At 40.3% G+C, this 12235-nt stretch overlaps 1 long non-coding RNA gene and 1 pseudogene across 1 annotated transcript in view; one reads left to right on the top strand and one right to left on the bottom strand.

Annotated features, from left to right (window-relative positions):
• LOC116584572 overlaps positions 1–12235 on the bottom strand; it is a 36960-nt gene that overhangs the window by 23426 nt on the left and 1299 nt on the right. Inside the window, exon 2 of the long non-coding RNA XR_004283238.1 lies at positions 8181–8310. This is a non-coding gene — a long non-coding RNA (uncharacterized LOC116584572). The remainder of the gene's footprint in view (positions 1–8180; positions 8311–12235) is intronic.
• On the top strand, positions 6292–7113 carry LOC116584570 (annotated as a pseudogene).

Raw genomic sequence — 12235 nt, 5'->3', positions numbered from 1 at the left:
TCTCTCCATTTATATATTATTCAGTCATTTATGTGTCAATATGGACTCAAAGATATTTAATACTTGTGATAATCCTATACTACTTTATTTTTTCCTCAAAAATTTTCCAGCTTAGCTCATTGGGAGCTCTTTCATTTGGCTGCTGTGCTTCTTTGACAGATCTACATGAATGCTGTGTTTTATTGTTTTCATTTTTTTATTTCTTGTACTTCAAAAACACTCTGTCAGTCCAAGATGTTCCAGGCTCATCCTGTGTATTTTTTCACTAGTCCTAGAATCAGCTGTTTCTCCCAAAACCATGGTTCCTTTGATTGGAAATGGTATTAGAAAGCAAGATCTGGACCCACTCTACTGGAGTGCGGTTTCCTGTGAGCTCTCTCAGGGGACAGAGCCAAGAAACACGTACATCACTTATGTATATATACACATATCTATAAATATTTCGTATATAATCATCCGCATCTGTATTAAACTAAACATGAATTGTTCCTAATGTGTCCAATTCAAATCCAAAATCCACTACCTTCCCTGCTTACCTCCGCCCACCACTCCTCTCCTGACCTTGCTTATCTGACTCTCACTCCAGTGGTGAAAAAATGGGCTCCTACTTTGTGATCCACTTACATAATTGTTTAATTCCATTCTACATGTATAGTGGCACTGGAATTGGTAAGCTGTTCCCTTATGCGGAATGACTTTATCAACTAGCACAGTGCTTATATGCAGTTCCTTTTGCCTTTTGGTTCAGATTCCACCTATTTCCAAATTTACTTAGGTGTACCCTACTCCCCTTTAGAGGCACCATAAGGAAATGAAAAGGATGGAGGATTATATTTAGAGATTAAGATCATTTTAAAGGGGCACTGGGGTGGCTCAGTTGGTTAAGTGCCTACCTTTGGCTCAGCTCATGATCTCAGGGTCCTGGGATCAAGCCCCACATTGGGTTCCTGGTTCAGCAAGGAGTCTGCTTGTCTCTCTCCCTCTCCCTACTCTCTCCCTCCCTATTCATGCTCTCTCTCTTGCTCACTCTTTCTCAAGTAAAATCTTTAAAAAAAAAAATCATTTTAAAGACATAGCGCACCTTTTGAATTGTTGAGACCAAATTATACTGTCTAGGGATATATTTTAAATGGTGAAACTTAAAAAAACAAAGGCAAAGAAGTTATTACTATAAAAGTAGCCACATTAAAAAAAGTAACTTCTACTTTTGGGAAGATAAAGTATCAGTGATTGGATATAATCTCCCACCAGAAACAATGAACAAAGCCCACTAAAATGATAAATGAAACAATGGCTTCCCAACATTGGTATCAGGCAGTTCAGGCCAGTGACCCCTGAGAGATCGGCAAATAAATGAGGTAAGACTTTTGACTGCCTCAGCTTACTATCTGGAGACAGTTTCCTGGCCACAGTGCAGGGAGGAGAACCCAGGGAATCTGTGGTCCCACTGAGTTGAGAATTTGAAGCTGGGGCTCTGAGACAGAGGATAGAGTACTTGAGAGGACAGAGTTACCACAGAGAAAGCTCCAGAGATGGCAGAAAGTGCACCGGAGCAAAGGCAAGTGAGGAAACTAATGTAGGACAGAGAAAAATACCATCCAAAAGGAGCAAAGGGGAAAATGCCCTGAGCTCACAACCAGCAAAGAATAGGTCACATCCCTACTAGCCAGAGTGGAAAACCATGCCTTTTGGCAAAGGAGTCAATATGGTATTTTGAGTGGTGGGGCACAATTAGTCATAGGCTAAGGCATTGAAAGGGCCAAACCATTTCTGAGTAACTTAACTGTGACCAAGAATAAAGCTGAAAAATACTTATAGGAGGACAAAAATATGCAGCATTAAACAAGGTAAAATTCACAATATCTGGGGTCTGGTAAAGAGAAGGAACAGGGCAGGGAAAGAGGAAGATATGACCTAGACTGAGAAAAATGAATCAATAAAAAGAGCTAAAAACACAGAAAATGATTCATAAGTAAGGACATTAAAATGGTTATTTTATATACACTCAAAAAAGTAGGAGAAAGACTGCTCATGTGAAATGGAAGCATGGAAGAGACATTTTTAAAAAGAGACCCACATTGGGGCTCTGAGAGGCTCAGCTTGTTAAGGGCCTGGCTCTCGGTTTGTGCTCAGGTCATGATCTCTGGGCTGTGAGACTGAGCCCTGCATGGGGCTTTTGTACTGGACATGGGGCCTGCTTGGGATTCTTTCTCTCCTTCTGCCTCTCCCAATAGCCCCCCTCAAAAAAATAAATAAATAAAAATGAAATAAAAAGAGACCCATGTTGAACTTCTAGAGGTGGAAAATAAAATGTCTGACATGGAATATTTACAGAATTTTCGAAACTCAGTAATAAGAAAGCAAACAATTCAGTCAGAAAATGAGCAGAAGATCCAATCAGACACTTAACCAAAGAAGATACAGAGATAGCAAATAAGCACATGAAGAGATATTTAACATCATTAGTTATTAGGGAAGTGCAAATTAAAACTATAATGAAATACCACCGCACACTATTACCACAACTAAAATGAAGAAGACCAAACATACCAACCTGCTGGCAAAAATGTGGAACAATTACAATTCTCATACACTGCCAGCAGCAATGTAAAACTGTACCAACACTTTGGAAAATGGTTTGGGCTGTTTTTCAAAAAGTAAACAAATGCCTACCACATGGTCCAGTCATTCCCCTAATATTGATAAACCTAGGTTTACTCCCTGGGTGAGGGGTGGGGGAAGAAAACATTTGCTCACACAAAGACTTGCATATGAATGTTCATGGCAATTTTATCTGTAAGAGCCCCAAACTGAAATTACCCCAATATCCTTCAATAGATGAATAAACAAATCATGGCATGTGCACATGGTGTGAATTTAACTAAGCCACTCACTGTAGCAGTGCCTTGGCACCTATGTTGTTTGGCCAAGGGAACTGCAGGGACCTTACATGGACACTAGCCCCTCATGCAAGCACATACCCCAGATAACAGCCCACAGAGTCACATGCAAATGTTAGGTTCCTCATATGACTTCCCCAACTGCCCTTGTGATCAACAGTCTCCCCAGCCTTCCAGGACTTTCCCCTATGTGCCCCTTAGATGAGACCCCACAGGGGTGCCTGGGTGACTCAGTCAGTTAAGCCTTGGGCTCCTGTGCTGATCCCAGGGTCCTGGGATAGAGCCCCTCCTGGGGCTCCCTGCTTAGGAAGGAGCCTGCTTCTCCCTCTCCCTCTGCCCCTCCCTGTTTGTACTCCTTCTCTCTCATGAATAAATAAAATCTTAAAAAAAAAAAAGATGAGACTTACGCAGAGCTTACCAGAAACCCTGGTCTCTTTGATTTGAATTCATCAACCGGGCCTTAGTCTGGGAACCCCAGAGCATTCCACCTTGGGATCCTAATAAAGGCATTTGCCGCAGGTCCTGCCTCTTCCTGCCTCTTTCTTTGCCTGCACCCCTGCACCTTGCCTTGTGACCTGGGAGTGATGAACCTGGGACCTGGGAGTGATGAAATTTTTTAAAAAAAGATTTTATTTATATATTTGAGAGAGTGTGTGTGGGGCAGGTGGGGGTCAGGGGGGAAGAGCAAAGTGGAGGGGTAGAGGGAGACACAGAATCCCCCATGAGCAGGGAGTCAGACGTGGGGCTTGATCTTGGGACTCCAGGATTGACTGTGACCTGATCTGAAGGCAGACACTTAACTGACTAAGCCACCCAGGTGCCCCTGAACTTCTTTATTTCTTTTGTGTTCTGTTGTTGAGCCACAATTTACCCTCCAGCACTTGTGCTCAACTTAACAAATGTTAATTTAACAAAATCCTAACACCCTACAACAGAGTCAGGTCATCAACAAAATGGAATAAACTACGGATACACACAACATGGATGAGTTTCACTATGCTTATGCTGAAAGAATCTAGGAAAAAGAATATATGCTGTTTGGTGTTGCTTCCCATTACTTATTACTCAGCTACTTTAACATACAGAAATTACCAACACAATGTTTAACACAGTAAGATGCTTAAAAATAATATATGGATCTGTTTTCAGGTACAAGTGACACCTAAATTAAGAACCTAGAATAATTTTAGAACTGAAGAATTCCTTGAGTAAATTTATCCAACTGACCCCCACATAACCCAGAAGTTATATGATTTACCCTTTTAATTACTAGAAATTAGTAGTCTTTTAATTAGTAGAAAACCTAGAATTCTAGCATGTTATTTCTACTCACTGTGAAAAAGAGCTCCTTTGAATTATCAACAAACCATAATTCTCAAATAGAGTAATTTTTAGTAAGCTGTCTTATGAAAATCACTATTTGGGGACTTTTTTCTAAGATAAAAAATGGCAATAACCACCAGGGAAATGTTTCACATGAGATTGATAAGTGACATTTTAAGGATTTTTTTATTTAGTCCTATTTCTCTTGTTCAATCAAATCTCCCTGCTGGAGAAGATATGTCTTCATGTATTTTCTCCACATATGCAAAATGTGAAGAAATGGACTGCCTTGACCAGGTGGGTGATTTTCTCTACAATCTGGCTTCTAGCAAGCCCAGAGACTTGATGTGAGTAGGAGGGAGGGAATGTTCCAGAATCTGCAGTGATTCCTTCCAGATGGAAATAAAATATCCTTGCTTGCCTCCAAATCATCTCACCAGTTTCTCAGTTGGTGGAGCTTTAACTAACAATACAGAGGGTAGAGGGCGAATGGGATCCTCAACGTGTGTTACCTTGTGCAGCAACTTTTAAGTTCTGCCCATCCCAGACCATCTTCTGAGTGACATTTTGCTACTACTCAGGTGAGTGACTTACGATATGCTGACACCAAGCTTTTAGGTAACTATTACCCTCTTCCTGAGAATACCTGTGTTCCTGAAAGGGTTAAGACACACTTCACTCGGGGTGCCTGGGTGGCTCAGTGGGTTGAGCCGCTGCCTTCAGCTCGGGTCATGATCTCAGGGTCCTGGGATCGAGTCCCGCAACGGGCTCTTTGCTCGGCGGGGAGCCTGCTTCCCTCTCTCTCTCTCTCTCTCTCTCTGCCAGCCTCTCTGCCTACCTGTGATCTCTCTCTGTCAAATAAATAAATAAAATCTTAAAAAAAAAACACACTTCACTCTGGGTTCCTAATTTTTATAGCTCCTTGTTTCAGCTTAAAAAATTTAATTTTCTCTTTTCTATTTTGATGACTGTTGGAATGTATATTACGCTATGAAAGTAAGTTATCTCAGATAGCTAGGAACGCCCATTCATTATTCAGAGTGGTAGTTCTCAAAGTATGGTCCTCCCTCGCTAATGGCTTTGCCTCATATTCACATGAGAAAATAAAAACCCTCAGCGGAAAGTCCTTCATCTTCCCACCTCCCATACAAATGGGCTGGTATCTAGGCCTGTCTTCTCTTTTTACTTTATTTTGCAGGAATTACCTACTCTGTGTCAAAGGGCTACCTTCACTTGTGCCCTGGACTCAAATCCTTAAGGACCTCCATCCATGAGTTAATTACCTTTGCTCTCTGTTGGGTCATTCTCATCAGCATATAATTTGCTCTAGTTTATCCTTTCTTTTTAAAACATCCTACCTTGATTCTGTATTGCTTCTCAGCTGTCTTATTTCTGTCTCATTTCTCTGCTCTTTTTTTAAAGGCAAACGTCTTAGGGGTTGTTCCCACATGCTCACTTCATTTGACCTCTAATTCATCCTTTTATTTTTTGTATGTCTCTGTAAAAATTATCTAAATAGTGTAGACTCAAATGACTATAAGGAATTTTAAGACAAAGAGCAAATCCCTGGTCATCTTCATCTCCTCCCCCAGTTTTCCTTCCCTAGAAGCAACCATTCTGAAGTTTTTCAGGTGAATCTCTTGGTCCATATCTCTGTATCTTGAAATAACAAGATTGCCTGTATTGCTACTCATGGTCTTTATGTTTTAGGCAATATCTCTACTGGTTTCTCACTTTGGAAAATGAAGATTTATCCCTCTTTCTTCTTCTGTCACATCATACACACATGCGTACACACGCATTCATGTTTACGTTTCTGTGACCAAGTATGTGTGATTTAGAGCTGAGCCAGGTAGTAAAACTATTACCATCCTTCCTTTCCACCATTGATAGTTTTACTCTGAAGATGGTTCCTTTTTTTTTTCTTTCATTGTGTGTGTGCATGCACGTGTGTGTGTGTGTGTGTGTGTGTGTGCGTGGTTTTCTTTGTAGCATTCTTTATTGTTTATCTCTTCTTAAAAATAAGAAACCTGGTTTGCAAATAGTCATTTCCTGGAAACAAGCGTTTGCTTTGTGGGGTGCAACATGGAGATGACCAGTGGAACTGCTGAGCCGGTTTCCGGGGAACTGGCGTCTGTGGCACATGCCCTTTCTCTCCCAGCCGAGTCTTATGGCAACGATCCTGATATTGAGATGGCTTGGGCCATGAAAGCAATGCAGCATGCTGAAGTCTACTACAAGCTGATTTCATCAGTTGACCCACAGTTCTTGAAACTCACCAAAGTGGATGACCAAATCTATTCTGAGTTTCGGGAAAATTTTGAGAAACTCAGGATAGATGTGTTGGATCCAGAAGAGCTCAAATCAGAATCAGCTAAAGAGCCCCCAGGATACAATTTTTGGCAATTGAAATTGCTCGGAACTGAGTATTTACAGTTTTACACCAGTGTTCATGACAAAGAAGAAGAGAAAGAAGCCAACCATGGAAGAGAGAAAGGAACTGACAGTGGATGGGCAGAAGAGAAAGGAGACATCAGAGAAAGAGAAAAAACAAAACCAACAAAGGAGAAGAAAAAGAGAAAGGAGTCGACAAAGAAATTAGCAAGAGTGGTGAAACAGCTATGTAAGGTAGACAAGGAATAGCACCCTGGAAGCTATGACCCAATTATGTCTACAGATACTATGATGCTACTTGCGCAGACCATGTGGTTAAATGTATCTCTTTGTGCAATTGAAAGACATAAAGAAGTACATCTTTCCAGCCTAATAATCAAGAGCTACTTTTGTTGTTCTCTTGTCTGAACCAGCTTAGAGACTATTAGGGTGTTAGTTGAGCATTTCTTGGTATAGTGTTTCTTGGTTCCCACCACTGGTCAAGTAAGAAATTTTACAAATAAATTTCTTTTGGTTCTTAAAAAAAAAAAATAAGAAACCTCTCAGGCGCTTGGGTGGCTCAGTCGGTTAAGCATCTGCCTTCAGCTCAGGTTATGGTCCTGGAATTCAGCTCTGCATTGGGCTCCCTGCTCAGCAGGGAGCTGGTTCTCCCTCTCCCTCTCCCCCTCTCCCCCTGTTCATGCTCGTTTGTGCTTGCTCTTTCTTTCTTTCTTTCTCTCTCTCTCTATCGCTGTCAAATAAAGTCTTTAAAAAAAAAAAAAAAAGAAACCTCTTATGTAAGAAAAGAGAGAGACATATGCCCTTGCTGCCTTTTTTTTTTTTTTTTTTAAAGACTACTTTCTTGAGCTTAGCCAGAAGGCCAAATATTTCATAAGTGGTTACAGCAAACACTTCTGGTGCAGCATGCGTATCCTCTCCACCCTTACTACTGTGGAACATATCATCCTGACTTCCACTGGTGAATAAACCTCCATTCTTTGCATGAAGGCTCTCTGTGGGACCAGTGCTCTTTCTGCTTACGTGGATTGCACCCAAAATTACCAGGGAGAGAACACTCCACTTCCTACGAGTAGTCCTTGAATAATGACTGAAGGGAGTGGTATAAATATGCCAGCTCTCTCCTCTCAGGTAACCTATTTGGAAGCACGTATTCAACAGTTTCTCAGAGTTACTCAATGGGGTTAAGCTCCAGTTACCTACAATGGCTGCTTTATTGACTTCCTTCATGTTCTTGAATCATGTTCCCACTCTACTAAAGGTGTTTCCTGGGCTCACTTCCCAAATAAATGACTTGTACTCAAATACTTCTTTCCATGCCCTGCTTCTTGAACAACACAGATTAAGACAATCAGTGCTGAGTATTTCTTATTATATCATATTTTAAGGTACCTGATATGTGCCCCAGTTTCAGAAGATGCTAAAATTTGTAAGTAGGTGCAGGTGGTATCAACCTAATCCCTCCATTATAAAATCACCTTTCCTACTTGTAGCAGCCAGAGTTTTCCAGAGAAACAGAACCAATAGCATGGATAGACAGAGATTTAGTGTAAGGAATTGGCTCACGTGATCACGGAGGCTGAGAGGTCTCATGATCTGTAGTCATTAAGCTGAAGACCCAGGAGAGCAGTCAGTATGGTTCCACTCCAAGTCCCAAAGCCTGAGAATCCGAAGAGCTGATGGCCTAAGTTCCAGTCTGAAAGACAGAGGGCGTAAGCCCCAAAAGCCAATGTTTCAGTTGGAGTCTGAAGGCAGGAAAACACCAACATCTTACCTCAAAGAGGTGAGGGAGGAGTTCCCTCTACCATGCAGAGGAGTCACCTTTTCGTTCCAAGCACGCCTTCCACAGACTGGATGAGGCCCACCCACATTAGAGAGAGCAATCTACTTAGTCTACTGATTCAAATGTTAATCTAATTCAGCGACACTCTCAACAAAGTCACCCAGTATAATGTTTAACCAAATATCTGGGCACCCGGTCATCCATTAAGGTTGATACCTTAAAATTAACCATCACACTATCTTTCATGGAATACTTTTAACAGACACTAAGGGTTATTGACTATATTAATTACCTCATCAGGTGTTTCAAATAGCGATTTTTCTTTTTCTTTTCTTTCTTTCTTTATTTAAATTTTAGGTAGTTAACATAGTGCAACCAATATTGGTTTCTGGAGTAGAATTCAGTGGTTTATCACTTATACATAACACCCAGTCCTCGTCCTAACAAGTGCCCTCCTCACTACCCATCAAAAATGGTGATTTTAAAATGTTAACATTCTGGGGCACCTGGGTGGCTCAGTGGGTTAAGCCGCTGCCTTCAGCTCAGGTCATGATCCCAGGGTTCTGGGATCAAGTGCAGCATCGGGCTCTCTGCTCAGCAGGGAGCCTGCTTCCTCCTCTCTCTCTGCCTGCCTCTCTGCCTGCTTGTGATCTCTCTCTGTCAAATAAATAAATAAAATCTTAAAAAAAAATGTTAACATTCTGGGGAGCCTGGGTGGCTCAGTGGGTTAAGCCTCTGCCTTTGGCTCAGGTCATGGTCTCAGGGTCCTGGGATCAAGTGCAGCATCGGGCTCTCTGCTCAGCCGGGAGCCTGCTTCCCCCTTTCTCTCTGCCTGCCACTCTGCCTACTTGTAATCTCTGTCAAATAAATAAATAAAATCTTTAAAAAAATGCTAACATTCCTTCTGCATTTATTAGTTAAAATTTTATCAGTATAAACTGTTCTTCATCAACTATTTGATTACCCTGAAATACAGCTTGTATGGAAAGGGTATGAGAGGGTCATCTGGGTGGCTCAGTTGGTTGAACGTCTGCCTTCAGCTCAGATCATGATCCCAGAGTCCTAGGATCAAGTCCTGCATTGCATTGGGCTCCTCACTCAGCGGGGAGCCTGCTTCTCCCTGTGCCTGCTCTTCTCTTTGACAGATAAATAAATAAAATCTAAGGAAAAAAAAAAAAAAGGAAGCATGCCATAAATGTGTCCTTTTTGATGTCTTACTTTTCTAAATAGTTACAACTAATATAACCCCAAACTCCTTTTCAGTTGTCTGAATCATTTTCAGTAAGGTCATTTCCATCAGAAGCTCTATTAATTTTGTCTTCTTAAACAAGGCTTTCCAAGGGCCTTCTGACTCCTTGGAGAGCCTTCTGACTGAGTATCCTCTAGATCCAGTACATGGCAGTCATCCCTGGATCTTCCTTTACCATCAACCTGGGAATTCCCTTTGGGCTGTCTCCTGTGTGGAAACTCCTGTTTTCTGAATGCCATGTCTCCTTTTTTCCCCATTTAAGCAGAGCACATCTTCCATTATTTCCTTGAGCAAGGATGTAAAACTCTAGGTTGGAAATTCTTTTCTTTTGGAACTCTGAAAGTATTGGTCTATTTGTCTTCTAGCTCTCGGTGTTTTTCTTGGTACCCTCAATTAATTTTTATTCCCGACTGTTTTTGAACTTTCCTTCTCTCTGGAAGCTTATAGGGTTTCCAAACAACAGTACCGTGCTTTGTATGTTCAATTTTTATCCACTGATCAGGCAGTAGGGAAAGACTCAAGTCCTTCACTTCTAGTATATTTTGTTGAATAATTTCCTTGGTTATTTCTTCTTGTGATTTTTCTCTTTCTGGAATTCCTAATATTTGGATGTTGGGTTTCCTGGACTGTTCTTTCTTTTAAAAATTCTATTTCTATTTTGGGGGATTTTTGCTCTGCATTCACGAGGTATCTTCACCTTCTCTTCCACTCCTGCTATCTTGTGTTTAATTTCCAAGAACCCCATTTTGGTTTTGAATACTTACGGCATTTTCATTTCATTGATAAAGCCTTTAATATGTAGCTTTAAAATTACTCCTTAAAAAATATAACAACAAAGCTATTATCACCAAAAATGTAAACCTTTAATATCAAGAATCCAGGGACTTCAAATTTTCTCTCTTGCTATATACATTAAAAATTCTTCTCTATATGAGTCGGTGGTCAAATTCTTCTCTATATGAGTCGGACTTCAATTAAATGTATATTCCATACATTTAATTAGTTAATTAATTATTTTTTAAATATTTTATTTATTTGAGAGAGAGAGAGACAGAGAGTGACAGAGGTAGCAAGAGAGAGCAGAAGCGAGGAGGAGAAGGAGAAGCAGAGTCCCCACTGAGCAGGGCCCAGCATGGGGCTCAATCCCAGAACTCTGGGTTCATGACCTGAGCCAAAGGAAGACGCTTAACTGAGCCACCCAGGCACCCCAAATTCCATATACTTTAATTGCTTAATAGTTATCTTAAGTTTCCTTTTAATCTTTAGTTCTTTATTTGTCCCCCTTTAATTGAATTATTTGAGAATCAGGTCATTATAATGTAGGGTTTTCCACAGTTTGGATTTAATTGCTTGCATTTATGGTGATTTTACATCTTCCTCTTTCCTCTGCATTAACTGTAAACTAGGTAATTAGGCCTGAAAGCTTGTTTAGAATCAGGTTTGATTGTGAAGGGGCATTAATAGTACAGGGGGCAAAAAATCATAGTACAATACAAAAAAAAGTTCTGATGTTCTTTATTTTCATGATGTTAGCAACCATGAGCATCATTGTCTTTATCCATTATTTCATTACAAGGCAAAAATGGTGATATCATAATCCTCTCTTCCCTTCTTCATTTATTAGCTATATTTCTACAAGGAGAACTTCCTCTCATCAATGTGTTAAAAAGGTTTATCTATTTTAGAGAGAGAGTGTGTGCATGATGGGCAGAGGAAGATGGAGACAGACTTTCAAGTGAATCCGTACTCAGCACAGAGCTTGACAGGGGGCTTAATTTCAAGACCCTAAGATCATGACCCAAGCTGAAACCAAGAGTTAGATGCTTAACCAACTGTGTCACCCAAGTGCCCCTCTCATCAATTTTTTCACTATATGACTTACAGTTAATGCAGAAAAGGCAGGGTACATGTTTACTTCTTTCTTTTATCGGTTTTCAAAATAATGAGTTGGTTCTCTAGCATCCTCCAAAGCTGACAATGAGTTTTCTTCTAATTATCATCATATCAACATCTACATTTAAACATATTTTATTTGTGTCAATACCTTATAGTTATTATCCCTTTATTGGTCTAATCTGATTTTGCCATCTTTGATGTGAAAGAAGCCAACTTCTTGAAGTTGGCTTCTGAGTCCTTCTGACATAATCCTGTGGTTTTTGTTGTGTTTAATTCTAGCGTTTCTTGATAATTTCCTTGTTTCTGGTTTGACAAAGTGTTACAGGCTCATTCGCATGACTGATGCCTGGACTCATGAATTTGAACTGAGACTATCAAAGTAAACACATAATATAATTTAACTCTAAAAATGTCTTTCATTGGAAAATCTCAGAATTATGGACTGAGAAGCAATAAGCACACCTAGAAGCCAGATTGTGCTGTCTTTATATCATTTCCCTCTAAATATCATTTTGTAGAACTCGTTGGAAAAATGGCTCATTCCAAATGTGGTGCTGTGTTCTCATTTGAACTTCCAAGTTCATTCCTGTTACTGGCAGAATTGAGAATTATATTGAAATTCAGTTCTGTATGTAGACTTCAAATGGAACATCCCCTAGCAAAAGCTATAGGGAACCACTGATATTTTACATG

The sequence above is a fragment of the Mustela erminea genome, chromosome 2, assembly GCF_009829155.1.
Source record: "Mustela erminea isolate mMusErm1 chromosome 2, mMusErm1.Pri, whole genome shotgun sequence".
Lineage (NCBI taxonomy): Eukaryota > Metazoa > Chordata > Mammalia > Carnivora > Mustelidae > Mustela > Mustela erminea.
Note: the sequence above shows the minus strand (reverse complement) of the source record. Positions and strands in the feature narration are given on the sequence as shown.